Source organism: Dasypus novemcinctus, chromosome 10 (assembly GCF_030445035.2).
Source record: "Dasypus novemcinctus isolate mDasNov1 chromosome 10, mDasNov1.1.hap2, whole genome shotgun sequence".
Lineage (NCBI taxonomy): Eukaryota > Metazoa > Chordata > Mammalia > Cingulata > Dasypodidae > Dasypus > Dasypus novemcinctus.
The window spans coordinates 19,208,404-19,223,152 of record NC_080682.1 but is presented as its reverse complement, the minus strand read 5'-3'; the positions used below and the strand labels follow the sequence as shown (position 1 = coordinate 19,223,152).

The 14,749-nt window shown below is 39.5% G+C and overlaps 1 pseudogene; it reads right to left on the bottom strand.

Moving 5' to 3' along the window:
• LOC131280008 (glycine N-acyltransferase-like) overlaps positions 1–12,997 on the bottom strand; it is a 79,978-nt pseudogene extending 66,981 nt beyond the window's left edge.
• Positions 12,998–14,749: the final 1,752 nt, after the last annotated feature.

Genomic DNA, 14,749 nt, shown 5'->3' with positions numbered 1-14,749 from the left:
TCGAGGGCAATGGAAGGTCTGAAGAGAAGGATTCTGGGAACGAAAAAGAACTCTGAACTTGGAAGAAGGTAAGACTCCCCGGGTGAGCACAGTCTGGAAGGCCCTAGCTTTAATTGCTAGGAAGGGGAGGCTGATCACCTCCCAAGAGAACCCTAGTAGCCCCAGAAGGCTGGGGGGAAGCCGTTCTCTCTAGGCTTGGGAAAAGGAGGAAAACCGGGGAAAAGCCCTGGTGTTTTGTGTTTGTCTAACTGCATGTTAGAATCTGGTACTGGTCTTATATCCACTACAGGAGTGGAGTCTTGATTTTAATAGGAAGGGCTATTTATAGGTTCAAGTCCTAATGTCCTGGAAATTGGTCTAGATTAAGGAAAACAAAACTTGGTTACAGGAAAATGGATCGGCTTTTCTGGTGGAGCTTGGTCTGGGTGTAAAGTTTAAACAGTGGAAAAGTCTAGCTGAAATCTTTTGTTATGGTGCTAATTTGTGAATGAAATCACTTTATACCAAATGTTAAGTGTTCTGAGGTTTGTGATGGCTGTGGGGGCAGCCATGGTGAAAATAAATATATAAACTTGTGGGTCAGATTGGTGACCTTTGTGCTTCTGTCTGTGTCAGCTCAATGCTAGTGTTGGAGTTGTGTCCTTATGTAAAGTAGAATTACAGCTGAGCTGGAGCCCTCCCTTGCCATTGGCAAGGGGGTGAAATGATTCTGGGGCAAAAGCTGAGGAGTCTGGATGTTTGCAGAGTCTAGATGTTTGTGCATGCTCTGCTGTCTTGTCTCTGGTCTGGCCCTTTGCCGGGGCTTGGAGGCCATCTGTGTCTGCGCCAAGCACCCAAGTTTGTTGGGAATGTCCCAGTCAGGGTGGCTGGGTTCCTGGGAGAGTTGCCAAATTTGAGTAGGTTCTGTCTGCCCATTTTGGCTGAAAGCTGGAAAGGGGGGAGTGGCTTGCCCCTTTCCAGTGAGTCCACCCTTCTATTCATAAGCTGCATTCCTGTTTGTTGTGCACCCGACTGCCTGGAAGGGGGGGAAGTGAAGGGGGTGGAAAGCAGAATCAGAGTAAATGCAGTAAAGTTCCCTCCTTAGGGTGTCAAAGCCAAAATACGTTTGCATTCTGCTCAGGTTCTTAGAAGGTATTGTAGTAACTTTAAGTAAGAGAATGTGTTCTGTGAAGGTAAAATTTGTCTTAAGGGTATAAATTATAAAAGTTTTACAAAGCATTGTTTAAATTAAGGTATTTAAGTGGCTAATTGCAGAAAGTCATTATTTAACAAAACTGAATTGATAATAATAATAATAAAAGGCAATTTTATAACAAATTTATTCGGCAGCCAATCTCCCCTGCCAACTTGCTTCCAAAAAAACTGTTTCTGGTATTACATGCTACTAAGTATTTAAAGTGAAGAAAAGTTCATTATTTTAACAAGCTTGTTTAATATTAATGGCAATTATATGTTGTAAGAAGTTTGCCTGGTAACTTAGTATGTGGGATATATGGAGTGTGTTTTTATTGTTAAGGAAACAGAAGATGATTTTGTCCTAAGATAAAATGATTGATTATTGGAAAGAGTAGAGTGTGGGACAGAACCTGAGTGAATACTGAAAGTGTAGAAGGTTTGTGGAAGGAAAATTTTTATGATTAAAATTGAGTAAGATCAATATACAAAGAATCTTTTATCAATAGCTTCTTGTGCTTTAACCTCATCATTTCCTCAGTGTTTGAAGAAGAGTCTTACCTCTTTTAAAAGAACATTTATGTTCTAGAAATCAAATCCTGAAAAGTAGCTTTTTATTTCAAACTAACTGCAAGAGATTTATTCTTTTACTTTAAAGGAAAAATTAAAGTAATGGTTAAGTTCATTTAATATGTTATAAGTCGAATGAAAGGTATTTAAAGATGTTATAAAATTAATAGGTTTTTTTAAAAAAATTAATAAAAACTGTAACTAAGAGTTAAAATCATTTATAAATGCATTTATATTATAAAACAGTGGAAAGACAATAACTGAAATTATACTTGGGTGAATTTAGCCTGAAACTATTATTTAAGTGTAAATTCTAAACTAACCTTTCCTTTGTTTATGGTTACTTCAAGCCTAACCTCACCCTTTGCCTTTGCCTATGGTTATTTCATAATTGAGAAGAGCTGGGACATCACTGTCTCCTCTCCTGGTATTAGTAACCCTTTCTCTCATGAATTCAAGTGTAAACTAAATAAATGGCTGCCTGATGGAATAAGGTTAAATGACCACTGGAGTTTTATTATCTCCAAAACCAAAAAGGGGGGTGGAGGGGGAGAAGTCTCCTGCCTTGACGGTCAGTGTTCCTAAGAGTGGCAATTCATGAGAGAAAGCAGTCTGTCTCCCTGAGGCTTCAAATAGCCTCAGTAAATATATATAAAATTAATCTTGTTGCTTATCCAAAATTCTGCTAATTTCAAAGTAAAATATAAAGTTCTAAAACAAAATGGTGCTAAGGCATTGAGAACATTTTGGTTATTACAGTCCATTAAGTAAGAAGGAAAATTCTTGTGGTAAACTGCATGGTCATAGTGCAAATTAAGAAGAGTTTCAAGAGTCTTTGAAATGTTTGCAGTCACACTTGTTTTGTAAAGGTTAGAAGTTTAAAGTAATTAAAGTTATGTTTTTGTCTCAAACTATTTATATCTGCCTATTTGCTCAAATTGTTGAGGTTAAATATGCATTTATATTTATAAATATTCTTAAAACCCAAATTAAACTAAGCAGGATGAAAAAGTCATAGAAATCTGATTATAGAAACAATTGGGAAAGGGCCTCCTCTTTGCAAGAGCTTTTAAGGCAAGACTAGGTGTGGCAGATTAAACCTATCTACTAGGCTAGGGAATTAAGAATCAGTTTGCCTAGTAATTTCCCAGTTTAAACCTTTGTCAGCCATAAAATGCAAAAAAACAAAAAACAAAAAACAAACAAAGATTAGGTTAATTTTCACATAAGAAAAATGTTGATGTAACCTGGTGGCCTGCTGCCTCAGTCTCCCACTCCCGGGTTGGACAGCAGTGGAGGAGACCAGTTTAGGCCAGTCCTATGGGCAGTGGAAGGATGCCCAAGAAGGAGCTAACTAAGTTGGTGCCATTTCAGCACTAAATTCTATTCCTTATTTGAAAAAGGGGGGAGCAGGTAAAAACTAAAATGGTTGGAATGTGATAGAAGAAGCAGTTAAATCAAACTTTTGCGTGGGAAAGTTAAATCTCAGATAAGCTGTAACTTCTGAAGTATCCAATCTATGGAAAAACAGAGGAAGAGCTTGCATGCTAGGCTTAGGGGTATAAATTGTGTCATTTTTCTTTGTTCGTGGCACCAGCCATATCTGGCTCTGCACCCCTTCTTGCAAGATTGAGAATAAATTATTTTCTTCTCCACAATCTGGTGAGCCTTATTTTCTTCCAGAAGATTTCTTTCCAACAAAATAAAGGTAATTAGTGGCTCAATTAACAAATTTCAGTAAGTAAAGGAAAGTCCATAAAAACTATGGAGAGATCTTTTCTGGGTTATGATTTAAAAAATTAAGTAATTGTGTAATGTGTTTTAGAACCTGGTAGTCAGTATGGTTTTAAATTAATAATTTTCATAACTTAAAGAAAAGAAGTTTTTAGCTTCCTGTAAGGGAAAAAGAGAACATTCCTTGCATAAACTATTATGGTTTCAATTTTATTTCACTTGAGTGTAATCTCCCATAGTTAATTGATAAACTAAATTAGCATTATGTACGAAATCTTTAGAGTAATGAAAATTGTAAGTTCACATTAGTGAAATTAGGCTAAAGGAAAAAGATTGTAGATATGCTCTCTTAAATAAAGAGTAAATTTCTTTCATTGGTAAGTGTAATTTAGTAAGTTTATTTAAACATGAGGTGGCTAGTCAATGTGGTTATAGTCAATTATAAAGAGTTTGTAAAACATCTTCCAACTGAAAATGTTTAAATAGTTCTAGTTGTAGAAGTCATTGTTAACTAAAAAACTTAGATTGGTATTGGTAGCAGAAATAACTTCATGATAATAAACCTGTCTGAAGGCCACTGCAAAGTACACATTTAAGTAAATGGTAATAAAAAGTTGTCTTGATTCTATTGGAAATATTCTGTTTTCATTCTAACAATGAAAATAATATTTTTCCTCTTACTAAAGTAAAGTACCTACTGTTATCTTCATAGTAAAATTGTGTAAGTAAATAGTCATTTGATATATGTGTTGCATTAAGTTGTTTAATATATATATATAAAAATAAGGAATAAACTTTAACATTGTCAAACTCTTGTGCATTCAAACCAGGCCTTGAATACATTACAGGTGGCCTCTCCATGTGAGTTATTGGCTAGGCTGGTCACTGACCCCTCAATTAAAATATGTGCTATATCAGTCTCTGGTTCTGCTCCTGAAGTCGATGGAAACTATATTGCAGTTTCAAGCTCCTGCAGCAGCCAATAATGACTTGGTACAGCCAAGTGTACAATGGATATCGCCTCCAGACTGGCACTATTGCATAGTGCCAGAGAGCACTATGCACCAGGCTAGTGGAATACTGGAAAATCTCTCTAAGATGAAGGGTGCTGCGACTTGCTCACTGCATTGAAGAACATGCTAAGTGGAGCCATGATACCAGGATACTGTAAGTGAAACTTAAACACAATTGGCATTATGGCCTGCTCTCATGGAGAGATAACATGTAAGGTTTTACAAACCTGAAACTCAAAACTAATAATTGCAACTCTGAATCCTTATGCATTAAGTAATACATTAGTTAATATTAAGTGCTGTACTTTTATCCTGTACTAAATATATGCCTAATAATTGTAATGTTATCTTTTCTATTTTGGATCAAGTGCAGAAGTATATTAGACATGTTAAATTCCTGGTAAAATCATTTTCTAAACAGTTAATAACATGTCTATAGAATAAGGTGGCAGTCTCAGCCAGTCTCAGTCAACTTCTATATTCTGCTGTACTCAGCTGTGTAGCAAAAGTGAGGCTTGCTTGCTGATGGTGAGTCACCTATTGAACAAGTCAAAATTGCTAGAAATTGTACAATGAAAACCAAGGTGTAAAAATCTTTATTCTGTAGTTCTGATCACTCCCACAGGTGAAAATTAAGAGTATTACCAAATTAGTGTTCTAATCCTGAGTGAAGCCAGTTGCCCAAGGAGTGCCAGTTCACCAGGAGCATCTGACAGAGCGAATGAGTGTCAATCATTGAACAGCTTGGAATGTGTCTTCAGACAAAGCTAAGTGTCTGTTGCAATTTCTCTCTAAAGATGGATAACTTAAAAAAGAATATATATGCTGTTCCCACCAGCTTTTAAGGAGTGCCATCTTTATAGGCATCTAACCTTGTCTACCTCTGTAATCCAATGTGTCCTCTTTTAAAAACGGGTATTCCAAATTTTTAATTAAGTTTGTTTCTTTCAGAGTGAACATCTTATTAACCATATGAAAACTTCATCCAACTTTGTACAGAATGCCAGATCCATCTTCCTCCAGTTAGAATAAATTAAAGAGTTTTACACCTTATTAGGCAATGACTACAGCCCATGGCCAGCAGGAAGCAGTTACAGAAAAGAGATCGTCTCCCTTCAGCACCCCTTTTAAATTAAAGGTGTAAACTCTTTAAGAGTAAAATAAAAGTAATAGATGGATCTGGAACCTGACTGGAAATCCACGTGAGTGCCAGTGGCAGCAGAATAACTGCAGGAGGCCCCTGCCCAAGATTCTGCTGTCCAGAATGAAAAGTTCTAAACTTCTAAAAACAGTCCTGGATGCTGTACTAAAGAGTGATAAATAATCAATCAAGACGACGGACAGCCATCCACCTCATAGCTCCAACAATAATTATGCCAAAGCTTATCAAGTTAAACTTTGGCAAAAGGGGGGGAATGATGTGGGCTATGGGTGGAAGGCTCTTTGTCTCTTCAGAGATAACTAAGCTGTTTGACTTGTGAGTGTGGAACGGTAAGAGGCTGCAATCCTGCCCTTAGGGAAAATGGCAACAGGCTCCAGTCCCAGGAAATGTTTAACAATGCAAGGGCTATAAACTTTAAGTATTTAGGGGAAATGCAAAAAGTAAATATGCTAAAAGCTTATCTAGAATATCTGGAGTCCATGCTAAAAGCTTACCTAAGATGTGGAAGATATATGCTAATTGAAGCCTATTGAGAACTGAAACAAAGGGACCATTTGGCCTTTCCTCTCTGTATAAAAGACGTTTCAAAATCTTGTTCGAGGCTCGGGATTCAAACAGAAGTTCCCGAGTCCGGCCGTCCGTCAATAAACCATTTTTCCTTCTCAAAATCATTCCTGAGTCCTGGCCTCTCTATACTCAAATAATTGAACTTCTCTTAAATTCTACAACACTGTGAAACATTATATTTGTTTACCCCCCCAATTTTCTTGATTAACAAAATAGGAATGTAGGTAAGAACATAAACCCTATAGCCAGACTGCCTGAGTTCATAACCATTTTAGTTTTATAACCTTGGGCAGGTAACTTATGCCTGTTTCTATTTCTTCTATAAAATGTGGATATTGATGGCATGTCCCTCAAAAGACAGATATAAATAGTGTAAGAGCTATTGTCTGACAAGTATCTAAGACAGTGCCTCAGAAACAATAAGAACTCTGTAAAAATTAAGTAAGTTTATTCTCAACATTGCTGTTACCCTCCACATAGGTCAGTGCAGCTGATAAGCACCCCCATTTCACAGATAAGAAAATGAGTAAATGAGTGCCCCAAAGCTTACAGCAGTAACAAGTAAAGCCAGAGCTTAGAATCATGGAATCTTAGAATGTTGGTGTCAGGAAGGGCTTTGACAACCATGCTGAACTTCTGAGAAAGCTGAAGTCCAGAGAGGGGTGGAGACACAGAGTGCAGATGCCCCCCAAGTTACAGAAAATTGAAGGCTTTAATGGCTTCAGGAAGTGTTCTGGGAAAGAATCCTGAATATGGAAATAGAAGATCTATACTCAAGCCCCAGTAATGTCATTAACCAACCACCTGACCTTGGACAAGTAACCTCATCATCTGAGCTTGCTTTCTGTTGAAAATGAGGGCAATGTTTCCCACCCCATCTATATCACAAGGTTGACAAGTGGATCAAATGAGATTATAGATATGAAGTGGTTTAAGGTGTAAGCTGTTAGTCAATGTGAATAAAGCTCTTCCAGGAGCATAACACCCAGAGGGCGATTGGATTGATGATTTGCAAATCAAATCCCCAACATCAGTTTTGAATCTATTCATTGTTAGACTAGAAATTCATATGGGCTGGGAGAATATGTATGTGTATATGTGTGTACACATTTTGTTTAAATTGTCTTTACTGGAAACCTTTCTTAGAAGCTATTTCATTCCTTATATGCACATTTATTAAGGACTGTGTGCCCTGCACTGTTCTAGATGCTGAGGATAAATCAGTGACCAAGACAGAGAAGGTCCTTGCTGCCATGGGGTTTGCAATATTGCAGAGGAGGATTAAAACACCAAATAGGTAGATAAATACAAAATTAAGCTGATTTCACATACTGATAATCTCAGTAAAGAAAATAAAGAGTGGGTTATGTCATGAAGAATCATGGAAGGGGGTGGTTTTATAGGTGCTTTCGGAGTAAATGATATTTGAGAGTCTGAATGACAAGAAAGAGGTAAGTATGTGAAGATCAGAGGGAAGGATATTGCAGGCAGATTAACAGCAGCTGCAAAGGCTGCAATCACAAGTGAGCAAATGAGAATCAAGTAACAAAAAGAAGGTCAAAGCTACTGGAAGGAGCAAGGAAAAGGAACAAGAGAAGCTGATGAGTAATGAAGGGTCTTCAAGACCAATAAGGGTGTTTGGATTTTATTCAACGTGAGCAGAGGAACACTGGTGGCTTTTAAGCCAGTGAATGACAATATTTGGAGCAAGATGGCTGCCAACGTCTGTGAAGGTTCAGGCTTCCTGGGTTCCTGCATTTCTGGGGCTTGCTTTTCTCTGACTTCAAGGTTCCTTTTTCCTGGGGCTGGCTTCTGTTTCCTGTGTAAGCTTACTTCCCAAGGCTCCAGCTTAAGTCTTCAGCATCAAACTCCAGTATCAAAACTCCAACTTCAGAAGCCCCCAAATCTGTTCCTTGCCATGGCTTTTATCTGTGAGCTCCCATCCACAAGGGGTGGTGACTCAACACCCTAGGCATAACTCTATCATGCCCAGGTACAGATCAGATTACAAACATAAACCAATATTTCTTTTTGAAAATCATCAGTAATTTCAAACTGCTACATCCCACCCTCTGAATTCCAAAAAGACATTACAATATTCAATATAAAACCAAAAAACCTTAAATCAATTACAGTGCCAGTAATAAATCATATCACAATTAATTGAAAAAAACACAGTTTGTCTTGGGGCAAAGTGCTGTCTGCTATAGACCTCTTAAACTTCAGAAACAATTTATCAGTTTCCAATACAAAAATGGACAGCCATAGGATGACCATCTTCATTATAATAAGGAGAAATTGAGAGAAAAACATGAATCATGGTCCTCTACAGTTCAGTAAACCTGCAGGCCGTCTCCCATTCAATTTTAAAGTCTGAGAGTCATTCCTAAGAAGGTAGTTTCTTCGCCTTAGGGCCATATGGGGACCCACACATTCCACAGTCTTTCCCAATGGCCATTTTCTTGCTTTCACTCTTATCAAGCATCTGGGTGTCAACCAAGCTCCAGACCTCTCCCTCCAAGAGTGTTGGGGTTATTGTCACACTTCATCCAATCTTGGGGTTAGAGTCTTAACACCCCTAGTACAGTGAGGTGAAGACAACATTCCCCCTAATTGTAGGCATACAGGCTCAACCCTCTCAGAGGAACTAGTTGACCACCTGGCCTTCCCTAACCTTTGGGGGACAGGTCCACTGGTCTCAGACCTGTGAAGTGCTGACCTTAACCACTCTAATACTTGGGGAATATGTTCCACCCTCTCTGTACCCTAGGACAGTAAAATTCTCCCAGAACATTGGGTGGGAACATCAACCCCAACTGCTGGGGGCAAACTCACTCACACATGGGTGGGTTTTCTCTCTTGGCCCAAGGTGAAGTCTTAACTCGAGACCTCAGCTTCTATGTTTTTCCTCTTAAGGTTGTTTCTCCTTCAATCTCTCTTTTCCATGTCCATTTTATTCCAGGCTGATAGTGGTTTTGTTCATACAGCTCTAAAATGTCTGTTGGTTTAGCATGCAGGAAGCAGGGGTCCAAGCCATCAGATAGTAAGACATTCCACAAGTCGTTCCTAGATAACTGCATCTTCAATCTTCATTTATCAGTTCCAAGTTTAGTTAAGTCCTCCAATGGGGCACTTTCATCTGGGAGCATGATATCCAGAGGCTTGGAATTTTCAGAATCAGATTCTGTTTTCTTTGAGCCCAATAATTAAGTTCTCAGCTTATCTCCCTTGTCTAGCATTTTGCTATAAGCTGCAAGCAGAAGCCAAGATGCATTTTCTGAGTTTACATTGGAAAATTCTTCGGTTAAATGCCCAGGCTTGCCATTTTCAAATTCTACCTTCCATAAAACTTCAGGAGTTAATCTTGCTAAGTTCTCTGCAACTTTAAAACATGGATCGCCTTTCCTCCAGTTTCCAATAATAGTTTCATCATTTACTTTTAAGGTATCATAAAAAGTCCCTTTAGCAGCCATATTGCTAGCAACAGTCTCTTTAAAGCATTGTGGGCCTTTTCTTCCAAACATCTCACAATTCCTCCAAAAAATACCCCTTAACGATTGAAAAAACCATTACAGCATTTTGGTATTTGTAGAATCAGTTCCCCACTCCTCAGTACCGAATTCTGTATTAGTCACCCAAAGGAGTGCTGATGCAAAATACCAGAAATTGTTTGGTATTTATAAAGGGCATTTGTTTGGGGTAGGAGCTTTCAGATAACAGGCCATAAAGCATACGTTACTTCCCTCATCAAAGTCTATTTGGAGCAAGATGGCTGCCAATGTTTCGAGGGTTCAGGCTTCCTGGGTTCCTACATTCCTGGGGCTTGCTTTTCTCCGGGTTCAAGGTTCCTTCCTTCAAGGGTTGTCTTTTCTTTCCTCTGTGAGATTACTTCCCAGGGCTCCAGCTTAAGTCTTCAGCATCAAACTCCAGCATCAAAAGTCCAACTTCAGAAACTCCCACTCTGTTCTTTACCACGATTTTATCTGTGAGTCCCCACACTCCAAAGGATGGGGACTTAATGCCCTAATATAATGCAATCATGCCAGGTACAGTCTGATTACAGACATACTCCAATATTTCTTTTTGGAATTCATCAATAATATCAAATTGCTACCTGCATACATGGATTTTTACATTTTTCAATGTGCTTATGAAATACTTGTGTTTGAAATATATTACACACCTTGAATGATTTTTAAAAGTTTGGCATTGAAATTATATTCCCAAACCAAGACATTAAAATTTGTTCTTCATATTTTCCCTAACTTTGTACTGTTTCACACCTTCACATATTGCTACATGTGATTATATCTGTATAGAATGTACCTCCTGCCCTTGTAGACCTGTCAAAAACCTATCTTCAAATTCCAGTTTTGGCAAAACATCTACCAGGAAAACTTTCTAACACTCGTCCTGCATCTTTTTATATCTGTAATTATAAGCAGTTTTCTGCCATGGCTGCTTCTGTTTTTGCATGTTCATATGCACATTTTCCCATGATGTAGTGATTTATTTGCTTCTCTGTTTGCTCCCAGGCTGAGAGCTTCTGGAGGAAATGGACTTATTTACTTACCACACCTATGATTTATTTCTGTTTCCCCAGGGTCTACTGCATTTCCAAACACATGTAGGCACACAGCAAATTAAAACATAAAAGCTTACTCATTTCACATCTGGTAACCACTGTATTAAAATCAGGCCACTTGTCCACCAGGGCCTTCAGCTTGAGTGGGTTTCCCTGATTTATATGGAAGATGGTTCCATAAACCTGCACCATCCAAGAAAGTGGGAGGAGTGGCATATTAGCAAGGTGGAAGAGTGTCTCGTGTTTGATGAGAACAAGACATATGTCTATGAAATTGGGGAAGGTAGCTGATGGGGCATCTAATTTAAACTGTGTTCAGGTTCTACTTTGCTTCCCCAAATGGAAACAACTTATTGATCATACCATGATAATATTTTAAGAATACAGTTATACATTCAGTTACATAAATAAATTTACAGTAATCTATTTTCACATAATAGAATTTAGCAATATATTTCCATTTCCATTTATTTATATATAAATGATTTTTAAACAGTGAAATTGCCTTATGCTTTATTTTAACATCTACTTTTTCCTTATATGCTATACTGTGGGCCTATATTCACTTCAATAAATGCAAATTTACATAAACATTTTAAAATCCATTATATGGATATAATATCCATTATATGGAGGGATTCTAATTCAATTATCATATTTCCTATTCAGCTTTTTATAATTCTTTAGTTTAACAATTAATTTTTCAAGGAAATTCTTTTACACAAGTTTTTGCAAATGTACCTATCCTTATAAATATTAAAAAGGTAATTTCTGGGTCATAGCTCAACTACCAAAACTTTTTTTAAACAAATAGTTCCAAATTACCTTCTGGAAAGGTTAATAAGCTCTGGTGAATAAGTGTAGACAAACCATAGTGTTAATAGAATGGGCTTTGGTAGACTTAGCTTGAGGTTATCAAACATTAGAAAAGCTACTTTTTCCTTTCTACAAGCATCTGTTCAGACTTCTGTGCCCTCAAGAAGAACTTTCCAATTTTTCTTGTGAGTTTGAAGCATGGCTTGCTCAGAAGTGTGTTGTATAGTTTCTAAATATTTGGTGATTTTCTGGAGAGCTTTCAGTTTTGATTTTAAGTTTAATTCCACTGTTGTTTGAGAAGATAGTTGATATGATTTAGATTCTTAAAAATCCCTAAAATATGCTCTATCTTGAAAAATGTTCCATGTGCACTTGAAAAGAATGTGTATTCTGCTGTTTTGGGAAGAGTGTTCTATAAGCATCAAATAGATCAAGGTGGTTGATAATACTGTTCACGTTTTCTATACCTCTATCAATTTTCAATCTATTTATTCTATCAATTAGTGTGAGAAAAGTATTGAAGCCATTAATTATAATTAAGGGTTGGTCTATTTTTCTTTTCATTTCTATCAGTTATTGCCACATTTACTTGAATTTCTGTTGCTAAATTCATTCACTTTCAGCATTCTTTATATCTTCTTAGTATTGATACCATTATAATATGCCAATGGCACTCTTTATCCCTGTTAATATTCCAGTCCTTTTGCAACATATATTATTAGCAGAAAATGCTATGACACAAGATCATTTACCCATATCTAAAACAAAATGTCTACCTCACATGCAAAAGGATTGTTTAAACCCTGTATGTAGCCAAATGTTTTGGGATTTGACAAAGTAAGATTTAATGTATTATCAATTTCAAAGAGCAATCATGATGGTTAATCACTCATCAAGCACAGGACTGTTAGGGAGAATAAATTAAACTTTAATTAGCTGGTTTCAGTCAACCTTGCAATTCTGGCAACGTCTTCATTGTTAATATAATACATTTCTTGGAAGTGTACAAGGGAATATTTTGAGTCCTTTTAGAGCAAAATTGTAAATGGATTCTAATCATATCATTACCACTCACTATTTGTGCTGTCTTGGTCAAGTCATGTAACTAGACTTCCATTTCCTCTTCTGTGACATGGGGATAATGAATCTTCCTTGAAGAGAGGTTCAGTGAAGTAAATGGGTTGCAACATGAGTGAGGGTCAGGCACTGGAAATATGTTCGGTGAATGCTCATTCTGTTTCTCATCCCGTTCACAGTAGGTTGCTATTCCTTGTTTCCCTAAGACCGACCCAATCTCACCTTTAAGGATTCAGGGAGCCTCTTCCTCAAGGATTTCTCTACCATCTGGAGCATTTGTGAATCCTTCAAGTGTGACATCTTGGCAGATAACTTAGCCTAAAGAGAGGACCAAAAAGCATCAATGAGAAGGATATGTTTCTCACTGATGTTTATCATTGATGAATGAGAAGACTTAGAAGATATACAGATACAATAGCCAGTTCTAGTTAATGTCTTGGTCATCCAATGGACAGACCAACATTCCAAAAAGTTCCCTTGCATCCATTTGTTATTGATCCCCTTCTTTGATAGTAAGTCATTAGGAATCATTTATATGTTTTGTGATTCTCTAGTTTTCCCTTTTCAGAATGTCATATAAATGGAATTATATTCTATGTAACTTTCTCAGACTGGTTTCTTTCACCTATAATGCCTTTGAGATCAAATCAAGTTGCGGCATATATCAATAGTTCATTCCTTTTTTATTGCTGAAGAATATTCCATTACATGGATGTACCAGAGTTTGAATATCCATTCCCCTATTGAAAGGCATTCATTTGTTTCTGATTCGGAGTAATTATGAATAAAATGTCTATGAACATTCATATGCAAATCTTTTTGTGGATACAAGCTTTTATTTCTCTTAGGTAAATATCTACAAGTGCAACTGAAGAGTCATGTGATAAGAAATAAATTGCAGCCGGGCGGGGCCGGTGCAAGCCGGGCGGGGCCGGTGCAGGCCCCCGCTGCGGGCCGCGGTAGCGCTTGGAGCCGGGCGGGGCCGGTGCAGGCCCCGGCTGCGGGCCGCGGTAGCGCTTGGAGCCGGGCGGGGCCGGTGCAGGCCCCGGCTGCGGGCCGCGGTAGCGCTTGGAGCCGGGCGGGGCCGGTGCAGGCCCCCGCTGCGGGCCGCGGTAGCGCTTGGAGCCGGGCGGGGCCGGTGCAGGCCCCCGCTGCGGGCCGCGGTAGCGCTTGGAGCCGGGCGGGGCCGGTGCAGGCCCCGGCTGCGGGCCGAGGTAGCGCTTGGAGCCGGGCGGGGCCGGTGCAGGCCCCGGCTGCGGGCCGCGGTAGCGCTTGGAGCCGGGCGGGGCCGGTGCAGGCCCCGGCTGCGGGCCGCGGTAGCGCTTGGAGCCGGGCGGGGCCGGTGCAGGCCCCGGCTGCGGGCCGCGGTAGCGCTTGGAGCCGGGCGGGGCCGGTTCAGGCCCCGGCTGCGGGCCGCGGTAGCGTTTGGAGCCGGGCGGGCCCGGGTCAGGCCGCGGCGGGTACGGAGCCGGGCAGGGCCGGTCCAGGCCGCGGTGGCGGGAGGTGGATGCCGGAGCCGGCTGGGCCGCTGTAGCGAGCGGAGCTGGGCGGAGCCAGGCCAGGCCAAGGCGGCGTGAGGAGCCGGGCAGAGCCGGTCCAAGCCTCCGCGGCAGGCGGAGCCGGGCCTGCGGAGGGGTTTCTGTTTTTTTTTGTTTTTTTTTTTTTTTTTTTGTTTGTTTGTTTGTTTGTTTTTTTTAATTTTACTTAAATTTTTTTTTTTTTTTTTTTTTTTGAGCATCTGCAGTACTGGGGAGTTCGTGGGCCCTGGGCGGCCTATTGGGGGTTTGTGGGAAGGGAGGTGCTTGCAGACCCATTTGGGCAGACAGACGGGGGGGTTTTAGGGCAAAGCGGGGGGAAGTTGTTGTTTTAGATAGTGTTGCAATTGTGACACGTGTGTACCTGTATCTCTCTTCTCCCTATCCGTTCCCCACCGTTTGCCCATCCTCTTTTTTTTTCTTCCTTTCTTCTTGCCTTTCTTTTTTCTCTATTATAATTAGTTTGTTTTTTTTTTTTGTTTTTGTTTTTTTTTCGGTTTTCTCTTTCCCTCTTGTC